Source organism: Melanerpes formicivorus, unplaced genomic scaffold (genome assembly GCF_026170545.1).
Source record: "Melanerpes formicivorus ecotype bairdi unplaced genomic scaffold, bMelFor1.0.p_v2 SCAF_1, whole genome shotgun sequence".
NCBI lineage: Eukaryota > Metazoa > Chordata > Aves > Piciformes > Picidae > Melanerpes > Melanerpes formicivorus.
Window position 1 is genome coordinate 21,990,230 of NW_027142353.1, and position 19,069 is coordinate 22,009,298.

A 19,069-nucleotide genomic window follows, 5' to 3' on the forward strand; every position below is an offset into this window, starting at 1 on the left:
TGCTGACACTCTTCTGATCAGAAACCGTCTCAAATCTATCCATTCACTCTTCAAAAAAACATCTTTCATTAGTTGGGCTGGGAAGGTTTTGAACTTGAATTGGCTTAAGATGCAGTCAAGTGATCCTTGAAACCGCCACCACCATCCAGTAACACTGCATGGGAGAACATGTGGCAGGAGGGATGGCTCTCAGCAGGAAGCAGAGATCCCTGGTTTGGCAAAAAGCCATTTAAACCACTTTGTTCCCACTTTTTGTTTGGGAAGCAAGACAAATGCATCATGTAGGCAAACAAAGAAGCACTTGAGTATTTACATGCTGACTCTGTATTACTACTTTCCTCCTCCAAATGGAAATCAATGTTAAAAGTTTAGGTTCCCAAAAATGATCACGATAAAGTCAAACAAACCCCCAAAACAACCAACCAAACAAGCAAAATACGGAAAAAAAATCATGCATTCAGATAGGGAAATCAAAGGAATGTACTTTTGTACACTGAAAGAACACCTGTATGTTTCCAGAACTACATCAGCCTAGGGTGGTCATCAGGGAGGATTATCAGCAGGTGAGTAAAACTGCTGTTGTTATTACAGCACAATAGGTACTTTCCAGACAGAATTAAACTGGAGCAGGTGAAGTAGCCAATGCTTCAAAGCATTTACAAACTGGCTTCATAGGGTTTTGTAGTGGGAGTGTTAGCACAAACCTAAGAGTCTACGATTCAAAAAACTTGTCATCCAATGAGACTAGAATGCTGACCTCTAACTGAAAACCTACCTAACTCAAACAAAGTCTTCAATAATGAAACAATTTCCCCTGACTTCAATAAGCTTTGAAACATGTTTTGAATAACATCTGAATCAAGAAAGGAAAAATAATTACTGCTGCCACTTGTTCCATATAATAGCAATACTATCTTCAGAGGAAGCCTTCTTGCAAGGAAGTTGCAAGTTTCACGCTGAAGTAAAATAAAATAAACCAATGATTACACCTGACTTATCTCAGATCAACATTCTACTTATACAGCAAATCATACCAGTGCACATTGTATTTATACAGGAACTGAACAAAATCCCTATAGGACACGAATCTACTCTTTGAGAAACTTATTCCCCAGGGGCACACACATCTCAATAAATAAAGCCTGCCACTGTGACAATACTGAAGTTTCCTCTTGGTTTGGGGTTTTATTAAGAAAAGCATCTGTGATTACTGCTGAGTTTCCAAAACTCAAAGTCATCCAATTCCACTGGTTTCTTGCCAAATAAACCAGATAATAAACACACACAAATTGCTAGGAAAATACCAAATACAAAAAGATTTGATAAATATACTGTGAAGAGAGTACAATGGTTAGTCAATTAAAGAAGATCTAGTTTGCTTATTAATTTTCAAAGTCAGTAAGCAATGAATAAAAATTTTCTTAATTCCTAAAAATAACTCTCATCTGCTAACAAGCATGCAGACAGAAACAGCTATTCATGTGGTTCATGGCAAAACACATTGCTGGTTATTCATGAAGAGCAAATTTATTCCACTGGCAGCACAACTGCCAGAGTAGATCAGGCATTGGACACAGAACCCCCAGCTCTGCCATGGGCTTCTGCCCTGACTTCAGGCACATCACTCTATGGCTTTGTCCCTTTGTTTCCCCTTCTCATACTGCCTGCCAAATCAATTAGGGCTCTGATCCTGCTAAATAACTTTTCCTGGAAGACCCATCCTACTGAAACAACCAGATCTGGAGTTTAACACCACATGCATCTTGTGGGCATCAGGCCAGGCCATTAGACGGTTTAACCCAAAGAACCAAATCCCAATTGCAGGGTAGGCCTTTGGCCTTCTCAACACCTGGGAGGTGGGGAGTGGCAGCAGGGGTCCTGATAGCAACAAATTCACATTGATCTGGCACCAATGACAATGAGACACGGACTAACCGCAGTCTGCAAGGGCTTCTTTATGGGAGGGATCGTAGGATGTACATGCACACATGATAAGGCCACAAATCTGGCCAAGCATCCTCATGCAAATGCCAGGGTGCTACCAGGGAAGTGCACAGTAGGACTCAAAACATTGACCCGACTCTTGTTAAGCAATGTAATGAATAGTACATATGAAGAACAAACACAGGTAAACTTGCTATAGGTAGCAGAATAATTTATGGTGCTGTGCTATGTCGCTCCACAAGTAATTCCAGGGAATATGAGCTCCTACCCAAACCAGCCAAGCTTAGCCATCATGACAGAGCTTATGCACTCACCCTTACAACACCACCGCACAGGAAAACAAAGCTGTAAGCTCTAACAGTTTACAAAGCCCATGAATAATATCCATCCACAGCAAAATGTTTCCACATTTGGTGGGAAAACCAAGTTAAACCATGAAATGAAAGAGGCATGTTGTTATTATGTTTTTAAACAAGTCATTGTTGATCATAATTGGAGACATGCTGCCCCAAGAAACAAGGCTCTTTTGGTATGTTATTCCACTATAAACCAGTACATAATGTTATTTAGATATGCCTCTGTTGTTTTATGAATTTAGAAAAGCAAGCATCCAGTCAACATAAACCAAAACAAAAATCACTGCATTTATTCAAAACAGTAAACAGGGATTTTGCAGCCACAGTTACCTACATTAAAATGAGTTTTATATTACTTTTAATTCATGTAAAATAGCTAAAAATCGTAACGTCCTTAACTGCATGTAGAGAACCATGCAGAAAGATATTCTCTTCTAAAGTGGAAAACAAAACACAAAATTGTCTGGAAAAGGATGCTGTGTGGCAACAGCTGCAAGTACTTTTTTTTTCTTTTGTACTAACACACACCCGAGAGGCTAAAATGCATATCTCATGCCACTGTCAGATGTCCAATTTATAATAAGCATCAACCTTTGTCCAAAGGTACTAAAAATCAAAGTAATCTCTATTTGAAATATTTGCATGACTAACACTTTTATCTCCAATCTTACACTCGAGTTTAAGCAGCTGAGTCTACAGTAAGAGTAGAGAGGATGAAGAGGGCTATGCTTAGTTTACTTCAGAATCTGATATAATTTGTGTTTTATATCATTTTGTCAAGGTTATTCTAGAATTTTTAGTATGAATAACTAAACATTAAAATGCAATTATGTGGAAAATAAGGAATTAAATTTACAAATGTCATTATAATGAATTTATAGCTCAAGGTCCAGAAATACGTTTCCCATATCAATTACAAGAAAAATAGGCACTTCAAATTTAAGCAACTAGACATGCTCATGTTTCCAGGATTAATTTAATACAGTTGCTATTATATCTCTTAATTTCAGAACCATAATAACTGTGTACTATTAAATAAGTTTGCATAGATGTGATTTAATCTCATGATTAAGAATAAATTAGACCAAAAAACCCTTCAGCACAGTACTATCTGAAATTTGTTCAACTCTCTTCTCCCTTGCAGGCTGAGTATACAACTGTTCAAAAACATTGTATGAAATTACACAAAATCAAGCTGTTTTCTCTGAGCAGACAAAATGCTAGGAAAAAAAAATGTTTAGTCCTTTTGGCCTTCCATTGGGATGTTGTAAGAGGGATAGAAACACACATAGAAGCAGATGTGGGAACTACATCGAAAATTTGCCACTGAAAAGATTAGAGCATGGCAGCCAGCCAAAGAGCCATTCAACAGTTCACATGCAGAAGATTTAACCATCGTAGAACAAGTCATGTTCTTGGTTGATGACCATTATCATGCAACTGGAATTGCATACCACCTTATAACCATCACACCCTTAAGTAGTGCAGATTCTAAACACAGCACTGCAAACATAGATTCAGATAGGTGGTTGCCTTGATTTTTACAACTCCTTTCATCACATTGTGAGAGTACAGTTCTCCCCAGGAACAGACTGACAGCAATAACTCCAGTGACACCACTCTGTATGTAAAATGATGCTGGAGCAGCAAGGGAGGAAGGAATTGGTGACATACACTGAAGTACCTACCAACTCCATCTTCAGAAATAGAACAAACCCAACTGAATTAACGTCTGCCGTTACAGCATACACTAGACAATACTCAGCTAACTTATGCCATCCCCAATGTATACCTCTCCATCTCTGACCTACTCACCCTACTCACTCCTTATAGTCAAGAAGAAAAAACAAGCACTTGTAAGCAACAACTCTTCCATCATTTCAGTTAGGATCAGATGATTAACAGTTATGAAAGATGTTGAAGTCTGTGAGGTGTATGACTTAGTAACCATTTTAGGTGCAGAGATCATATCCTGGGAAGTTGGCTTGGTTGGGACGTCAAAGGAGTATTTATCCCTCTTCTCACATATATCAGTTGTCATTAACAAGGGCAACGAGGTCTGACAAGAAAGAAGAGCTCTTTTAAGAGTTTGCTATTATCACACAGCTGCCAGCTGAAATGCATCAATTTTGGTGGACCTATTTCAGCTAAGTTAACAGTAAGGGGAGGTGGGGGAAGATATAATCAGACTTCCAGTTAGATCCACAAGGGAGAACCTAACTGTCATTCTAGGTATCAATGGTCAATATCAAAGTCCAATAGCTTCTTCTGAGCCACTAGTTTACCTCCATCCACGTGCCTGGACACATAGCAGCTTTCTGCTAAATTAATACTATAGAAAACAACAATCATTCAGAGAGCTCCCTAAATTCTAGCTTCTAAAGATTTACCTGTCAAGGACCTCCTGTAGCTCACCTTCTTTCATGAAAACCCTGGAGTCTCACAGGGTTCAAGAAAATTATTTCCTTCAACTTGTTCTGAACCTGCCACATTAGCTTAATCCACCCAATAAAGCTAAAGCCTTAGTTCCATGCACAGTCCATACAAATGCTGTCTCTCCTTTACTCTCTATATATTGAGATCTATAGGAACAGGAACTGCAATTCCCATATATGTATGTTTCCTATCTTCAATCTGAGAACACAATGAAAAGGCTCAAAACCAACTTGCCCCAGCATTTCTACAGAACCCTGCAAAACTAGGATGAAAAGCCTGGCACCAGCTGGCCAACTCTTTCACCAGGATTCTTGGGAGAAGAAAAATTATGCTGTAAGGAACCTGTAAAGGTAACCTCAGTAGGATGACAGATTTCAGATTGGGTTTTCCTTTGTGTTATTTGTTTGTTTGATTTGTTTTGTGGGGGGGATTGTTTGAGGGGGTTTGTGTCCAAGTTTAAAAAAAAAAAAAAAAATCAGATTAGGATCCTTTTCTCACACTGAAAGAAGAATGAACTGATGCATTTCAGGTAATATTACTTAGAAAAATGTAGGAACAGTTTACTTTTTCATTTTTGTATCTCTTGCAGTATCATTACCAAATCATTAAATGGCTACATATTTCACTTCAGCTATTAATCTTCTTGCATATACTGTTCCTTCTGTTCTTTTAAAACTATGTCTCATATTTCAGAGCTGACAATACAGTAGCACGAATCAGGTTAAGTCCTTAACCTTTTTGCTCTATTAATTCCACTTAAACAATGACTCAAACTTCTATTTACAAAAATTTGGATTAAAAAAACAAACAAACAAACAAACAAAAAGTTGCAGTCAGCATAAATTCACAAAGGGCAAATCATGCTTGACCAATCTGATAGCCTTCTATGATTCTGTGACCAGTTGGGTAGATGAGGGAAGAGCAGTGGATATTGCCTACCTCGATTTTGGTAAGGCTTTTTTACACTGTCTCCCATAATATCCTCCTAGGTAAACTTGGAAAATGTGGGTTAGGTAAGTGGACAGCAAGAAAGACTGAGAACTGGCTGAATGACAGAGTACTGAGGGTTGTGATTAATAGTGAAGGGTCTAGCTGGCAGCCTGTAGCTAGTGATGTTCCCCAGAAATCAGTACTGGGTCCAGTCTTGTTCAACATATTCACTAACAACCTGGATGAAGGGACAAAGTGTACTTCCAGTGATTTTGCTGATGATGTAAAACTGAGAAGAGTGACTGTCACACCAGTAGACTGTGCTGCATTTCAGCAAGACCTGGACAGTCTGGAGAGTTGGGGAGGGACGAGCCTCATGAAGTGTCTTGAACCTGAGGAGAAATAACTCAAAGCATCACTACAGGTTGGGGGTTGACCTGCTAAAAAGCAGCTCTGTGGAGAAGGACCTGGGAGTGCTGGTGGACAACACATTCACCACGTGGTCACCTTCATGGCCAAGAAAGCCAGTGGTATTCTGGGGTACATAGAGAAGAGTGTGGCCAGCAGGTCAAGAGAGGTTCTCCTCCCCCTCTACTCTGCCTTTGTAAGGCCACCCCTGGAGTCCAGTTCTGGGCTCCCTATTCAAGGAAGACAGGGTACTACTGGAGAGAGTCCATTGGAGGGCCATGGGAATTACTAGGGGACCAGAGCATCTCTCTTACAATGAGAGGCTGAGAGACTTGGGTCTCTTTAGCCTGGAAAAGAGAAGATTGAGAGGGCATCTTATAAATACATACAAATGTGTAAAGGGGCTGGGCAACGGGTACAAACTTGAACTTAAGGAGAAGCTTCTTTATTTTGAGGGTGGCAGAGCACTAGAACATGCTGTGCAGAGAGGCTGTGGAGTCTCCTTCTCTGGAGACCTTAAAAATCTGCGTGAACACATTCCCGTGTAACCTTATCTAGGCGTACCTGCATTAGCAGGGAGGTTGGACTAGATGATATCCAGAGGTCACTTCCAAACCCTACCATTCTATGATTCTATGTTCTTAGCCTTTTCTCAGATACATCATGGGGCTACAATCATCTCTATATTTATAAAGTACTCCTAACCAGCTCATTAATGATCAGGAGCCAAGCTCTCCTTAACTTCCTTGGGAATGCAGGCTTGTGACCCACAGCTATGCTTGGCACAGTGGATGCTTGTCACATGTCTGAAAGCCAGAATCCCAAATTTAGTGAGGTGTTCTGTCCCTGTTGATTTCAACACCTTCATCCACTTGAGCCTTACTACTTATCACCCTACAACAACTGATTCTCCTTGAAAACAGTCACTCCTTCTCTAATGCAATCCCCTAGCAGAAATTTCCAACTATCCCTTCAATAAACAAATGTCCAAGTAATCAAAGCAAAACCATGTCTCAAAAGAACATGACTTACAGACTTCTTATTTACAAGCTAGACTGCACACTCCTTTGCATGAAATGAATTTTTTGTGAAATGCTAAAAAAATAAATAAAAATTTTGCTGCATTTTAAACCAACAGAGGCACCTGTAACCTCCTACTCTGAATTTAATCTCAAGATGAATTAGCATTTCTTTCTAAAGTTGATATGATTGTATTGCATACAGAAGTTAGTATTATGTTAAGACATGAAAAGAGATGTATTTTGTTACACAGGCATCACATTTACCATTCACAGATCATTATTGGAGGCTGACTGATACTCTTCTGAAGAGTAGAGGCAAAAAGCTTAGTAAACTGTTTAGGAAAGTAGAATTTATTAGTGTTTAAAATGTATCTTCTGAGAACACCATCTTCAAAACTGGAAGCTGGTCATGAAATTACTTGATTGCACACAGCATACAATTAACTCCTTTGTCTTACTCACACTTTACTTCCTTTCTCAAGCAAAATTGTACTGAATGAATGAAATTGCTCTCAGCTCCACTGGATGTGCCTTGAATCATCCCCATCTAATAGTTTATTGCAGAAATAAAGTGAAGCAAGCCCACAAGCTCTCCAAGACCAAACAGATACCAAAGCTTCACTTTTAAGAAAGGCAGAAAAAAGTGAATGCAAACTGACAAGTTTTACCTATCCTAATGAACAAGAGTATCTGAGACATGCAATGAATTTCACCTTAGAAATTTTTTCATCCACAAGACCTGCAATACAAAATGCTACCTTCCCCAAGAAAAACAATAAAATTTGCTGAAATATGAAAACCACCACGCTTTCATGGTACTTTTCTTAAAAAATACCTTTTTTTTTTTTACAAGACTAAAAACATTAGCATAGTTTACATGTGATACTGCCAACTCCAGATCAAGATGCATTTCCTTTCATAATTACAAGAGCTCTGAGTAAATATTTATGCAAACAGAGCTGCACTCTACTATTTCACCAGTTCTCTTTTTCCCTCCTCTCCCAAATGCCCTGACATAGGTGTCTTTGTTTTGGTTTATTGTATGGCTCCCCTGATTTGTTGCCAGTAAATACACTTATAAGCAACCAATGATGCTTAATTATCTTAAAAGGCTTACCAGTAGCTCCTAACATTTCAGAAAACTACATTTGACTTACAGCATTTTATCTGACCACGCAACTATAAAACTGACACTCGTCTTTTTGAAATTGTATTATGTTGCTGGAACTGATTCTATAAAACAGATTAAAAACCATTTTTATCACTTAAGATGAGATACATAAGAATTTGGCTCAAGTCCCATGATGCTCAACAGAGAATTCCCCTAGACTTCAGGCAGACTTTCCAGTATACAAGGACCTCCATGTATTTTCTCCCACTGCCAGCATCCCAGCTCTTGAAAGCTGCTTAGGCTATCTAAAATAGGTGTGCTGAATACTTCAAGATGTCATATCAAGGAACTATAAATTCCTGTAGAATATCATGCCTTATAAAGTTAAGATGCTGATCTGAGAAGGATGCTATGTGAAGAATGGAAAAGGAAAGACCACAGACAATACAGATGAAGAAATAGTTTGCAAAATACCAGTTATTTCCCCCATGACATCTGTGCCTTTTAAGCCCAAGTTCACTTCTAAGTGCTAAGGGCCTGATACCACTGCATACTTCATGTATTGTGATTGACCAGGAAATCTATTGAAAAGCGTTCAGTCAACAGGGCAGCAGCTGCATAGCTAGAGAAAACACAAATCCCTTTTAATTTCACATTTACTGAACAAGCACAATACATCAACTAACTAGAGTACAGTCCAGGTCAGGCAGGAGTACTTAGCCAGGCCAGCTGATCCACATATGAATATTAGTCATTTAAAGTCCTTCTGCTTAAAAAAAGACTCCACACAGCAAGACTGATCTCACAAACCACAGACCTCTGGAAGTTATATGTTGCATTTATGCCAAGTCTATAGGCTCTCTCTACAGTCAGGCAAGACAGGTTTGTGTCAGCCTCCAAATCTGGCTTTGATCAGCCTCTTCAATAGTTAAAAGGCAGTTGTATCCTTGCAGTGACTATGGAAGCCAGATCCTTATGTTTCAGTAGGCTCCTAATAAGATGTCGACTAAGATATTGACAGACTGGGCCAAACCTCTCAGTTCTAGGTAAAGTGCAAGAACACTGGCTAGATGAGAATGCTCATCATATATGTGGAAAGCTAAAAGAAGAATATCACAGTATCACAGTATAACTAAGCTTGGAAGAGACCTCAAGGGTCATCAAGTCCAACCTGTCACCACAGACCTCATGACTAGACCATGGCACCAAGTGCCATGTCGAATCTCCTCTTGAACACCTCCAGGGATGGTGACTCCACCGTCTCCCTGGGCAGCCCATTCCAATGACTAATGACAGTGAAGAACTTTCTCCTCGCCTTGAGCCTAAACTTCCCCTGGCACAGCTTGAGAGTGTGTCCTCTTGTTCTGGTGCTGGTTGTCTGGGAGAAGAGACCAACCCCTTCCTGGCTACAACCACCTTTCAGTTAGGAAATATTTGAGACACTTGGGAGACACAGAAGGCATTAAGTAGCTTTACTCAGAACACTGACATTAAGGTCCTCCAAGATTTTGAAGTCTTATGGTCATCCTGTGGCTTCAGACAAAGACATTTCTGCCTTTTGATTATACTCTTCTGTCCATTAGACATAGGAGCCCTGCACAGCTGAATTCCAAAAGACCTGTTAGGAAGAACATAGACAAACGGTCTCTCTGCAAATAGTCCCATCCTGTCTGTGCTAAACAATCCCACCAAAACTTTTCCAAAGCAATCAAGACGCCTGTTTCTGAGGAGGAAAAACCAAGCAGCAGACCCTTGAAGCACTGATAAAAGGCACAATTTTGACAATGTTTTCCACTTTGATAGAATAGAATAGAACAGAACAGAACAGAATAGATCAGGTTGGAAGAGACCTTCAAGATCATCGCGTCCAACCCATCAACCAATCCAACCCACCTAAACAACTAACCCATGGCACCAAGCACCCCATCAAGTCTCCTCCTGAAAACCTCCAATGACAGCGACTCCACCACCTCCCCAGGCAGCCCATTCCAATGGGCAATCACTCTCTCTTCTTCCTAACATCCAACTTAAACCTCCCCTGGTGCAGCCTGAGACCCAGCACCCTCAGTCTCTCCTCATAGGGCTTGTGTTCCAAACCCCTCACCATCTTCGTTGCCCTTCTCTGGACTCGTTCCAGCAAGTCAACATCCTTCCTAAACTGAGGGGCCCAGAACTGGACACAGTACTCGAGGTGCAGCCTAACCAGTGCAGTGTACAGGGGCACAATGACCTCCCTGCTCCTGCTGGCCACACTGTTCTTGATGCAGGCCAGGATGCCATTGGCCCTCTTGGCTGCCTGGGCACACTGCAGGCTCATGTTCAGCCTACCATCGACCAGTACCCTCAGGTCCCTCTCCACCTGGCTGCTCTCCAGCCACTCTGACCCCAGCCTGTAGCACTGCATGGGGTTGTTGTGGCCAATGTATAGAACCCGGCACTTGGATGTGTTAAATCTCATGCCGTTGGCCTCTGCCCATCAGTCCAGCCTGTTGAGGTCCCTCTGCAGAGCCTCTCTACCTTCCAGCAGATCAACTCCTGCCCCCAGCTTGGTGTCATCAGCAAATTTACTGATGATGGACTCAATGCTCTCATCCAGATCACCAATAAAGATGTTAAAGAGCACAGGGCCCAGCACTGATCCTTGGGGCACACCACTAATGACTGGCCGCCAGCTGGATGTGGCACCATTCACTACCACTCTCTGGGCTCGGCCCTCCAGCCAGTTCCTAACCCATCGCAGTGTGCTCCTGTCTAAGCCATGGGCTGACAGCTTGGCCAGGAGTTTGCTGTGGCGGACAGTGTCAAAGGCCTTGCTGAGGTCCAGGTAGACTACATCCACAGGCCTCCCCACATCCACCAGGTGGGTCACCTGATCATGGAATGAGATCAGGTTGGTCAGGCAGGACCTGCCCTTCCTAAACCCATGCTGGCTAGGCCTGATCCCTTGGCCTCAGCCTCTCTAACTGTCATCAGAAAAGTCCCTTAAATAAATAAAGCCGAATTGAATTTAGGTTTTGAGATGAGAGACCACAGATACACTTTCCTATACAGCAGGAATAAGACTTAGGCAAAATCATTTATCCATTCCCATAAAGCACATAAAATAAATCCAGCATGAACTGTCTGTAAATGACTGGTTTCTCCACTTCACAGCTTTCCAAATAACAGTACATGGACTACTTTATATTGTATCAGGTCCTTACTTCCAGTAGCTATTTTATATTAAAGTATATTGAAAAAAATAATCAACATGAATTTATTAATAATTATTATTATTACTATCCCAGAAAGATATTATGTGGTCACAAATGACCTGAAAAGGGACCCAAGACAATCCACAAAAACAAAAATGGTTCCAACCCTCCCTCTATTAGTACCTCATCACTGCTATGAAAAATGTTAGAAACCTTTGTCAAATTAAAAGTTACCACATTACAGAAGCAGAGAAGTTTAAGATTGGTGCCAAGACAAATACATATACCAGAAAAACAAAATCAGGAGAAAAAACCCCAAACAACTCCAGTAGCATCCGATCCAATGAAGAAACAGAATTTCAGACTTAAAAGACAGATGGCAATGCTGATCATTCCAACAGTTACAGTCATAGCCCCACCATACTGTATCCTGTACTAATAAGGGTACCACTTATTTGTAGTGTTTTTCCTAAACTAAATCATGGAATTTGAGGAAGTGTTTCTTGTTCCTGGATTAACGGACAATTACCAAATATTATTCTTTTAGTATGGTGCTTTTTGTTAACTGCTTCGCAAGCTTTTATGTATCAAATACACTTTATTCCCTTCTTCCAGGTACTTTGACGCAAATAACGAGTTAATGTATTTTGAGAAATACCAAAATGTGAAATGCTTCTTTGACTACAGAAGCAGAATTAGGATCTCACTCAGGTATAGACACACAAAGACACATGTACACTAATGAGTAAGATCAAGTCACTTCACAGCACAATAAAATAATGTGTTTCTATGATTAAGTAAAATGTTACCAAGAAGAAATTTAATATGCAATACAAGACTTATTGGTCTATTGTTTTACCATGGGGTCAGAGTGGCTGGAGAGCTCCCAAATAGAGAGGGACCTGGAGGTACTGATCGACAGCCGCCTGAACATGAGCCAGCAGTGTGCCCAGGTGGCCAAGAAGGCCAATGGCATCCTGGCCTGCATTAGGAATAGTGTGGCCAGCAGGAGCAGGGAAGTCATTGTGCCTCTGTACTCTGCATTGGTTAGGCCACACCTTGAGTACTGTGTCCAGTTCTGGGCCCCTCAGTTTAAGAAGGACAGAGAAGGGCAACAAGGCTGGTGAGAGGCCTTGAGCACAAGCCCTATGAGGAGAGGCTGAGGGAGCTGAGATTGTTTAGCCTGGAGAAGAGGAGGCTCAGGGGTGACCTCATTGCCCTCTACAACTACCTGAAAGGTGGTTGTAGACAGGAAGGGGTTGGTCTCTTCTCCCAGGCAATCAGCACCAGAACAAGGGGACACAGTCTCAAGCTGCGCCAGGGGAGGTTTAGACTCGAGGTGAGAAGAAAGTTCCTCACCAAGTGAGTTGTTTGTCACTGGAACGGGCTGCCCAGGGAGGCGGTGAAGTCACTGTCCCTGGAGGTGTTCAAGAGGGGATTGGACGTGGCACTTGGTGCCATGGTCTAGTCATGGGGTCTGTGTTGATAGGTTGGACTCGATGATCCTCGAGGTCTCTTCCAACCTTAGTGATACTGTGATACTACTGTGATCTTCAGCAGAACTGAATAGAACCTTGCCTCCAGGTTGGAATGAAGATTTGGATGCTCAGGCAGCCCTTTATAAAGCATATGGGATAATGACTCAAGAAGACAAGCAAAAAATCAGTGCCTGGTAAAGAGGCTAGGATCTAAAGCAAACTAACAGGAAAGACTAAGAACATGTTCAGATACTCAAATAAGTACAGGATGTATACACTTCATTCCATTCAGGGTAGAGGGTTTAAAGTTGTCTCCTACACATCAGTTCTCAAAAGAACTCATTATTTCCCAGGTATGTGTTATACAGTCTCAGCATCTGGTTTTTGTCTGTCTTTTTTTTTTTTTTAAAAACAGCTTTTCCTATGCGTAATTAAGGAATCAGAATATGCTGCACTGTAATGATAAGGAAATTATTAGTAAATCTCAATACAATTATACTCTTTGGCAAAATAAAAATAAGTAGAATACAAGTGTGAGTCTACTTGACCAAAAATATCATGTCAATAACTTTCACTATGTTTCTTAAAATAGTATGGTTGAAATATTATCACCTTCCAAAAGTCACACCAACCAATCTATGAGTACAAAGAAAATGGAAAACAAGTTAAAGCTTGCCATGTTTGTGACCAATGAAGCAGACTCAATAACATCCCACCTGCACAAGAGTAAATGACCTCCTGCAATGACTCAATCAAACAGGAGCATGGTATCTAAACATCCTACATAGCTGATTAACAACACGGGCCAGCTCCTTCTACATTCAGACACACCAGCTTGACATGCTCACTCAAGCTGCAAGATCTCAGTCTATTGTTTCCACTTGCTAGCATAGTCAATTATACATTTATTAAAATGAAAGTCCATCAATTTATCTCCTAGAGGACTGAGTATTAGTTCTACTAAAAAATCAATAACAAGTAGTCCAGCTATTTCACTACCATCAAGTTCTCACTTCTTTTATTTTTTATTTTTAATAACAGATGGACCATCTCATGTTACCATATCTTAGAAAGCCTCTGTTTTATTGTCACTTCAGGATTCATACTAATAGGACCGGGACTATAAATCACTTAACAGTGCTGAAATATACTGGTACATTTGTATCTGGAAATCATCCTATTGGCTAACATTCAACAACTGAATATTACCAATTTATTGATTTAGAATCCATGCAATCTATTTATTTAAAAATACATCACTTACGGTTAAAGTTAAAATCTTACCTTGACAGAACTTTCATTTGACATTTAAAACAAAACTGTAGTAAGTTACCTTTCTGTATCTATGCAAAGAAATCAATATTAGGCAAGCAGTGGTGTATGTTAGCATCTCTCTCATGTTCGCTAGACTATTGAGATTATAAAGCTACAAGTGCTAAACATTTTAAATTTATGGTAAATTCTCTCAAGCCTGAGGATCATATATTTATATGTTGATGCCTAATGCTTCTCCACATAGTCATTTCTTGACAGCTATTGTTCAGATCATGAGCGCTAGTTCTGTAACTTCACCACTGATGGAATTATGTACCCTTGCACTAAATTACACAAGATTGATTCCAAATCCAAAAAGCAATGTTCAAAGTTCTATGCTACATTAAAACTAAGTAGTTGTAAAAAAATTATTATAAAGCGATTTTTCAAAGTTCACAGTTAATATTAATCATTATGTCTAATCTTGAACAATAGTTTCTATACAAGAGTGTTATAACAAATGCATGTGGGGTTTTTTGTTGGTGGTGTTTTTTTTACATTAAACAGTATTATTATATATTTTATTAATTTGGCAGAAATCATTGCTTAAGACTGAAACTTGTTGCAAAAGATTCAAGTGCACCCTCCTGTAAACTTTTCCAAATGTTTACATTGTAAGTTATTACAGCACAGCAGAGTGCAGCTGTCTTGAACAAGAATTTTACCTGCACCTTTCAGATCCAAATCTCGTAATTCCTTTGCAAGAAGCCTTTAGAATAGAATAGAATAAACCAGGTTGGAAGAGACCTTCAAGATCATTGCGTCCAACCTATCATCCAACACTACCTAATCAACTAACCCATGCAACCAAGCACCCTGTCAAGTCTCCTCCTGAACACCTCCAGCGATGGCGATTCCACCACCTCCCCGGGCAGTCCATTCCAATGGGCAATCACTCTCTCTGTGTAAAACTTCCTCCTGACCTCCAGCCTGAACCTCCCCTGGTGCAGCCTGAGACTTTGTCCTCTTGTTCTGGTGCTGGCTGCCTGGGAGAAGAGACCAACCTCTGCTTGAGTATCAATGAAAATTTTGGTTAGATACATCACCTGACATTTCGCCTGTCTTTTAAAGTAAACTATAATCACTCAAGGGAGTTTTGGACAAAGAAAAAAAACCACAATACGAGAAAAAAATGGTGATGTGTACAGGAGAAATAATTTAAGCACTGCTCAGTAATTCAGGCTCTGGAGAGTCCACAGTACATGACATAGTCAAGTTGATGATATAAACTGGGTTTGCACTAACTAGAAAGTTCTTTGTCAATTCTATTCTTATTTCTTGTAAATAATCCTAAAATTTAGCATTATTAGTTACTGCAAATAAGTTCCTAAACCCTCCATTACCTCCATCAGTGAAGGTTTTCTTGTTCCTGAGCAACTATTCAATACTATTGTCTCCTGCATAACAGTTAAACCTAAATCTCCAACCAAAAGAGACTGTCAGATGACTTCTTCCATCAACTTTGCGCCTTCTGCTGAGCAAAGGCCTAGATTCAAAGAAAAAAAAATAATTCTGATGCCATTCATTGTACAATGCAACCCAGCTTAATAAGGGGTTAAACTAGACATTGGAATTGTCTTCAATGCTTTTAAAATAATATACTGCCTAGGAGGACACAATGCAAGAGGCAAATCTAAAACTGCTTAGATCTTATTTAATTTACATGATTTTCCTGCTGTTAGTGGAATGATGTATTGATTTTTCTCTGACTGAGAAGTCCTCCGTCTCAAGTTGCACTTACAATGTTATTCTTATGTCTACTTTAAAGCATCTGTAGACCAGATTTGGAAATAGAGACCAAATGGAACAATGAGTTACATACCTTGCACTCATCATCACAGCACATATCAAACAAATTTTACTAAAGCATCATTTGGCAAACCTGGAAAATTCTCCACTGTGTCCTACTGTTTCTAAGAAACTTCTGCTGTTTCTGGTATCAGCAAGATTGCTATTTTGGTATAACACTAAAAGCTCCAGTCCCTCCATTTCTGACCCCTTCAAACAAAAACAAGCTGCTCAACAATGTCTAATCCGTGCGTCATGTAATCCTGCTTAATACTCTACAAACTCTGGGTAATATTTGGGTAGTTTTTAAATTTAGCAAAGAACATCCTGGCCTACTTCAGAGATACCCTTGCCTTGGGTAGCGTCCCCTAGAAACATTGTCCATGCTCATTTCAAACGAAAGCAAACATATAAATGCGTGAGAGAAATGAACAAAAGATAAAATAGGAGATTCTGGTCTAATGATGCAATGAAAACATATACTGTACAAATAAAATTATTGCAAAGGGAATGTGTTATGCAAGCACCAACACACACTGCTCATAAACAATTAAAGAGACATTGCTTTGGACCCGTTAATCAGCACAACACAGAGCACTGTCAAAGTATGACTGACCTCCAGCTTCCAGTGAGGGCAGACTCTCCTGCAGAGGACTGTAGCATGGTCAACTAAATCATGCAATCCTTCCTCCCATCCGCATAGAGCAATTTATATTAAGTCAGCTATCACTCCACTGGCGAAACAGAAAACCCCTTCTTTGAGACATGGTTCGCTTTCTGCAGCATCATTATCTTAAAAGTGGCTCACACTGCTAACACTGACAAAGGTCTAAATTAAATTCCACTATAATTCTTCAATGTATCATTCTGTCCTCCCAAAAATCTCTCAGACCCTTGCCGAAGGACAAATATGTTCCTATTTTGTTTAGGCTGTCAGGCAGACAGTCTCCGATCATTAGCCTCTTGTCAAGAGTGATGCTGGGGTAGATTACTAGTGCGTAGTGCTTGTAACGGCAGGTGCGTGGCCCTGGGGCTGCCATCTGCCAGGAAGGAAGTGTTCTCCTCTAGGATGCTGAAGAGATTGACAAATAATGTAAACAAAACACTGAATCGTTCCTAATCTATGGAATCAGGCTATTGCATTACTCTCAAGCAACATACATGTTACCATCAAAGCTGGGGGCTTAGTTTGCTGGTTTTTTTCCCCCTCTTAAACTATTTCTACAATTGATGTAGCGAGATAAAAAAACCCTTTATTGAACTGAGATAGGCAAATCTGGATATAAATGCAAACAAGAAGCCACCCTAGTAATAAATACTATTTTGGAAAGTACTTTGCCACTGTTGGCTTGTAATGTACCTCTTTCCCAAAGTATATTGCTCTTCACTATGTGCAGGAACTGTACACATGGGGTTTTTAATTACTACTTTCGATACACCCATATACAATTTTGGGCCACCATCACAGATAACAAAAAATTGAGACCATCTATTTTGAAATAAATAAACTGAGAGAAAAATCAGATAGTAACAGAATTCCAAATACTGTCTTTGGCCTTTTGCATTGATCTGCAAAAGGGATATCTCATTATGAAACATCTTCCATAAACAATGCTAGTTTAGGGGCCCATTTTTGCACCTCAGCTACCAAGCAACAGCACAATGCCATGCAAATGTGAACACACCAGACCAGTTGCTGTGGTGTTACCCATACTTCAGAAAAGGTATCTATTATTGTTTAACTGGACGCAGAGAAGTGAATACAGACCACTGCCATCTCTGAGTGAGCCTCAGATGTTAGTATATGCATTAGCACTTTAACACCTTGTGATACGTACTTTTCAGGCAAGTCTCTTTGTAAAGTTGTAAGCAATCCTTATACACTAATTTCTCTGTGGTTTGGATCAGATTTATAATACTCAAGCCTTAAAAGCTTGCTTTAAGCACAAACACCTATAACTAAGGGATTCATCCTACCTCAATTAGTGTGGAAACTGCAAATACCACCTAAACCAGTAATCCTAATAGGAGATGCAGGGGGAAATTCATGCTACTTTGTAACTTGCATTTAAAAGACAAGGGAGCAGTCACCCTTGCTGGCTGTGTTTACTGCTGCTGGCTCCAGAGAGCGCCTGGCGGACTGACTAACCCAAGATGCCCATGTTGTATAGCTGAAGGCAGTTGAGACAAACAAGTGTAAAAAAACCACCAACCAAATGAGCAAACAAACAAACAAAACAAAACACAACAACAAAGGCCCAACAAAAGTTTTCCTTTGGAAAGGCTGCAAGGAGCAAAAGCAGCCTTTTTAATAACTGGCAGCAAGGACACTACCCAGTTTTTCCATTTTAAGAAATTACAACAAAAAACAAAAAGCTGTGAAATCCTGATAATGACACACCCTAATTTATCAAATCACTTTAAATTGCTATTACACACACTGTGCCAACATAAAACTCTCACAAATCCTGCTGTAGTATGACTAATACACAACACACCTAGACACAAAACACAGATGTCCAGTACCTCAGAAAATTAAGGGGGGAAAAATTAGACCCAAGATACAGTCATTTACTTGTTTAAAAAACAAACATATCAATGGTGCTTTAGAGAAAACCTGAATTAAACAGAAATAACGGTATGTACATATGTTGTCACTTAAATGCCAAATAGGAAGGAAAGTTAGGTTACATTGACTCTAGCTTAATTCTTTTCTATGGATGCTGCTGTGTTTCAACTTTTAAACCACTTCAACATTCCAAGGCAATTTGCGCTATTAAAAAATAATGGTAAATCACATACAAAGAAACCTATATTATTCTCTCCTTATTAAAAAACCCAACTACCGCCCTATAAAACATGTCCTAATACTCCTTCTGTTCAAACATTCCTTTATTCATTTTACTTACAAGTAAACATTAGTCTCTGTAGCTACCTTGAAAGAAATCAAGTAATCAGAAGTAATCATCAACATAAGCATTTCCTCTGCCTCAAGCAATGACTGTACTGGTTCATTTTAGAACAACTCCACCATTCAACTTGGTCTATAGCAATTTATCTTAAGTAACTCAAGAGTAACCATGACATT

At 39.9% G+C, this 19,069-nt stretch overlaps 1 protein-coding gene across 1 annotated transcript in view; it reads right to left on the reverse strand.

The window, feature by feature from the left end:
• The window catches only part of IRS2 (insulin receptor substrate 2), a 32,656-nt gene that overhangs the window by 4,972 nt on the left and 8,615 nt on the right, over nt 1–19,069 (reverse strand). The gene's annotated exons all lie outside the window — the stretch shown is intronic.